Here is a 6000-nt window from a genome sequence, read left to right as displayed (position 1 = left end):
AGAATTGAACACAGTGGTGATTTTGAAACATTTTATATTACTAGAGTAGAGTTGAGGCCGCTACGCGGCCCTCACACCTATGCCATACTGCCGATCCGACCAATATATCTGAGTCATAGCTTTGTCAGAGTACCTGTTGTACCCGTTGAAAATGGCTGATCTACAAGCTCACACAATGTCCCAGTGGTAGTGCTACCCTCAGTAATCCTGACATCAACCTTATTCACAGTGCTTACAGTGCAATAGTGATTATCAGCTTCAACACCAGTCATAGACTGTATGGCCATGCCAAGCTGGTTGCTTGCTACTTGTAAAATGCATCATGGGATTTGTAGTAACATGTACAGTACAGTATATAGTGTGTGCCAACGGTGACGCAATTGTAGTCCTAGAGCGGCCATATTTTGGGTCAAACACAGGTGTTTCAATTGTTTGATTGCATAGAACTAATACTACTACTCCAATCAACACCTGTGTAAGCTGAGTTTGACCCAAAATATGGCCGCTCTAAGACTACAATTGGCACACCCTATTACATCTATATTGTATCTGTTACTATTCTAGTTCTGAACCTTGTGTATATGTTATATCCAATGCCATTTCTACTAGCCATGGACTTTGCAGTATGTATTTAGGAATAATGTGACTAGTCTTGACCTATATCTTGATTATTTTTCTCACTTATTTGAATAATAATTTTATCCACTTTATTTTACACCTGTGATGTGACAATACATTTGAAAGAAGATGCAGGTGCAGTAGACATGTGGGTATTCCATTAAATCCTACAGTACATGTGGCCAACATTTGACGCAAGACGGAGAGAAGTACTAACACCTGTCAGTGCTAAAATCCTGTGAAAGTACAATATTGTGTTAATCATTCGTAAGAAACCGTGCCCTGAACTGAACTTAAACTGCTGCACTGTGACTAACTCTTCATTATCAGTCTCAATAAACAAATGGCTGCATGGTTGAGCATGAGCTGCCTTGCAGCATTTCCTTTGGCCCTTCCTGACCATTACTCATTGATAAACATAGCTGCTTTGGGAACGAACCAGACTTCCCCTGGAGAGAATGTCACAGGGAAAGAGGGGGCACACAATACCACACGGATCTGGTCAAATTTCAAGCTGCAAGGCATACGTTTCATGACTTTCATCCCAAGATTGTGAACTTCTACCGCTCTTGCCAGAGGAAAATCCTGCTTACCCAGGGGAGAGATTGCACTGACCTTGATGTACTTGCCTGTCAACCAGAATGTGTCAGTGGTGGGAAAAAGTACTAAAATTTGTACTTGAGTAAAAGTATCAATACTGCAATATAGAAAGTCCTGAATTCAAAATTGAATTGAGTAAAAGTACAAAAGTATTGGTATCAAAATGTACATAAAGTACCAAAGTAGAACGTACTCATAAGGCTGCACCCACAGAAAGGAACCAGTGGATTCCCCATTCCGCCAATGTATTTCAATGAGAACGGAGTGTTTTTTTTTGGCAGAAATCCTCTACTGGCATGAAACTGCTCCTTTCCCATTGAAATGCATTGGCGGAAAGGTGGAATCGACCCTCATAGGTACTTTGGTGTGGGTGCAGCCTTATGCAGAATGTCCCATTTCACAAGTTTTCAAATGTATAAAATGTCAAAAAGAAAATCATTTGAAAATAGCAGATCTACAAGCTCACAATGCTGGCTGAAATGGTTAATGTGTGTTTTTGAATAATAATCAATACCAAAACCTACACTACAAAGTAACTAGTATGTTTTCCAATAAATGTAGTGTTGTAAAAGTACAGTGTTTGTCTCTCAGATGTAGTGTAGTAGAAGTAAAAGTATAGCCTACTGGAAATTGGAAATACCCAAGTAAAGTACAAATACCTCAAAATTGTACTTAAGTACAATACTTTATAGAAGTACTTAGTTACTTTCCACCACTGGTCCTACTCGACGCCAGAGTCTAAATGTCTCAGTGGAAGAGAAGGGAGACCCCCGCCAGCCACTATAGAGGTTGTAGATACAGTATATTAATGCTATATTCTACCATACAGATCGGTTAAATCAACGTTTATTCATTCAAGTAAGTTACAGATTGCAGCTTTAACAATCCTACTCCTATCCCACACACATTTCTATTAATAGCAATAATATTCTCCGTTCATACCCATCATGTCAAATTGACCTCACAGGTGTTAACTGGATTTTTGAACCGAAGCCTCCATTATTTGTCTCTCGGTGTGTTGACCCCATGAGGCTTAAGAAGCTGTTCTGCATGACTGCAATCCAGAGTGGCGTGACGGAGCAGCCACACCTCAGACTGTGGGACGGTAAAACAGAGAGGTGTTGATGTTATGACAAACACTGAAAGACTGCCGTTAACACTTTAGACTAGACAGCCTGTGGCTACATCCACACCAAGATGTTTTCATTGTAAAGATCTCGCTCCACGCAAGGAATAACCTCCGTCCATACTCACATGAACATTCATGTACACTGACTGCGCAAAAGTGTGCATGCGCGCGTCGCGTATAATACAGACCGCTCAGGTAGACTGCATTATGCGAGTGCCGGACATATCACATGGCCCATTCGCATACTGTACACTGGGCATGTGCGTGTGCCGGTATAAACCGTAAGCATGCGTTTACTTTGGGTGCTTAGTTGCAGAAAACACCATGTGGGAAAGAACAGCGAACTGCGAAGGCAAAACATAAGACAAGGCATTTGTTTTCTTGTCCAACAACGAGGTGGAACTTTTACTGAAAGTTGCAGTATAAGGCGTCAACATAGATAGAGCATCGTCACAACAAAAGTGCACACACACTCTGGAACTCACTGAATACAAACATAGATGTTGTTACAAAAAACATACAGATATTAGGACAGTCTTTGAGGGATTCACACACACATGAAGAGGGCGCACATGGCAAAACAAAGAACTACGTTCATGTGGGCGCGTACACACACTAGTCTTACGTAGCCAGACGTCCATAGATATCTGCATACACTGATATATGGTGGAGAAAGCAAGTGCTAACAAAACTACACATGAACGCACATACGCACACAGCACGCGCACACACACAGCACGCACACACACACAGCATGCACACACACAAGGGACACAAGTGTGTAACAGCCATTGATTTTAACTAACCTATTCTTTACTAACTGCTGTATGCCTCAAGTGCACAACAGACTGACTGACTGACTGACTGACTGACTGACTGACTGACTGACTGACTGACTGACTGACTGACAGTCTTCTGTATAGTGGAATAGCATCACTGCACTTCTACACATGCTGTCCAGCTGTGGGTCATAGGATCTCCCTCAGGTTAACCTAAACAACCCCAGCAAGTCATTTTATCTCGTCATTGTTTACTGTGCTGTCTGACACTCTCTTCCTGTATAGGTCACCATGGAAACCGTGTAAACAAAACAATGTAACGGGAACCCCTTGCTTTGACCTTTGACCCACAACTGGTACAGCAGTCAGTCACACAGTGAAGCCCTTAGTGTTAATTTAAGTGTATAAATCAGGGGCCCTAGGGGGTTCCTCAGAATTACTACAGGGAGTCCTCCAAATCTGTGTGAAAGAAGCTTTTTTCTCCTTTTTTATATTAACCACTTGAACCCTAGCGTCAATATTCTGTGAACTTTAGCCAAAAATAGCACATCTACAAGCTCATAACGCCTTGCAGTGCGAGGCGTTGTGAACTTGTAGATCAGCTATTTTTGGCATAGAGGTTTGGTCAGAGTGAAAGGTCATGGTATTAAGTATTGACGGTTCAAGTGGTTAAATATCTGAAAACACAAATTGACATGAATCCAAAATACATCGATGATTGTGCTGTCAAACGATGAAACTATATGGAATCTATGAAAAGGTTGTGGGGGTCCCTGCTTCATTTCTCTCTCAACTAAGGGGTCCTTGGCCTGAACACGTTGAAGACCCCTGGTATAAATGGAGCCAAATGTGAGGGACTTTACTGCAGATGAATTAATTAATAGCTATCTTTTTGTTCTCAAAAAAACACATGGCAGTCAGATGGCGTTCCATTGGAGAAAATACAGGCAGATAAAAAGCTCAGCAAATCTTAACTGTGACTGTGGTGAGGTTTTCACAATACCCTGAATACCAAATACTTTCAAACTTTAGATAGACAATCTGCTTCACTGGAAAATCATGCAAAACTCCCCACAAAGAATTGTGCAAACATACTCACAAATCGAAGAATGCAAAGTTAATTATGCAAATAGAATATTATGCTGGGAAAAGGCTGGGGTTGGAATACAAGGCCATTACTGTATATAGGGTTATCTATGAATTGAAGAAAAACTCATATCAACCATGGGCCTGCTTGAATTCACTTAAAGTAAAACCTGATTCTTTCGAAGAGCTGGTTGGTTCAGATACATTATTGACTCCTATAGTCAATAATTGACTATTTTAATTTATTTTATTTTATTTTATTACTCAATGGTTCTATACTACATGGTCCTCATCCACCTCCACAAACTTCCCAAAGCCTTTCAATACTTATGCCTCTTGTGAGAATTTATGGCTGCAAATGTACAACCTCTGACCTGCTGGTGTGAGTTTGTTAAGTGATCTTGAGCTGCTAGAAACAGAGGATGTACACAAAGTTTAAACATAATTTTCTCTCTCCCTTCAGACCAGAGTTTATATACAACTGAGTTTATAAGTGTGTTAGCATCACTAGTGAGTTAGTGAGTTAAACCGATACTTTCACATGAGAACATACTTATATTTGGGCAGAGACTTGCACATTCTTGAGAAGAGAAACTATAAAACTTGATTTAATATAACATTAACACTGAAACCAGTAGTTATGTGGGGAACTATGACAAACATCCTTGAGTCATAGGATGAGAAACGCTTGTGCTTTCAGGTTACATGGATTTAAGAGACTAATGAGGGTTTATTTGTCTCTGACTCATACAAGTAAGGAATCCCAAGGGCTAATTAAGGCTAAATTGTTGTAATCCCAAGGGCATGATAATCGTATCGTGGAGATTTAATTTATCGTGATATCGTCCTCCGCCATGCACTGGGTTCAATTCACCTTTTATTTGCCGAGCTGCATATCCGGTAACACTTAAACCCTCTTGAATTGGTAAAAGGTACTTATAATATACATACTGTACTTGATACAGTAGTTTTTTCACTCTCTAAAAAATGTCTTTGCCAAAAAATAGCCGATCTACAAGCTCACAACGCGTTGCATTGCGACGCGTTGTGAGCCTGTAGATCTGCTATTTTTTTGCAAATGTTCCGCCCCAGGATAATGGATTTTGATTATCGTGATAATATCATAAATCACGGTTTCTTGTCACAATAATCGTGATATGCAATTCTCATATTGTCCCATCCCTAGTACACACACCCCAGAAGGGAACCTAGGGTTCATTAGGTTGGAGAAGAGCTTTAGGTCTTATGAGTCCAACGGTCAGTCCTCAGCTCATTTCAACTCATGGCTCATTTAGCCCAAGGCTCAAGGGTTTCGCTTCCACCAGGAACAAATGGCATCGGAGCTTTGTCAAGATTATGTTCCACAGGCCTTTTGTGTGTGAGAAAATGCACTCTGCAGGTGTGTGGGTGCGTGTGTGTGCATTGTGCATGCGTGAATGCGTGTGTGGATGTGTGTCCGTCTGGGCATGCCGTTTCAGTAGAAGGGGTTATTCCAACCCTTGTCCTCTCTAAATACCGGACTCTCCCTTCCTGTGATGGAATTCCTGCATTCAGTCGTTTCCTCAAAACAGTCTGTGCAATCAGGACCCCTCAGCTCGGAACATCCTGCTCTGATCTGAGGTCCGAATCAGGAGTTTGAAATGAATGCACAAAATTGCCAAGTCTCTGTTCTATTCTGTTCTGGCTCTATTGAGGTTTTGCCCAGTCATTTCCTTTACCGAGTATGTTTCCATGACCCTAACTTCCGTTCAATAATAATGCACTCTTTCCAAATTGCATAAAAGTATA

This window comes from Nannobrachium achirus (assembly GCF_963921795.1).
Source record: "Nannobrachium achirus genome assembly, chromosome: 9".
NCBI lineage: Eukaryota > Metazoa > Chordata > Actinopteri > Myctophiformes > Myctophidae > Nannobrachium > Nannobrachium achirus.
The sequence above is the reverse complement of the archived record's forward strand: the minus strand, read 5'-3'. Positions refer to the sequence as shown.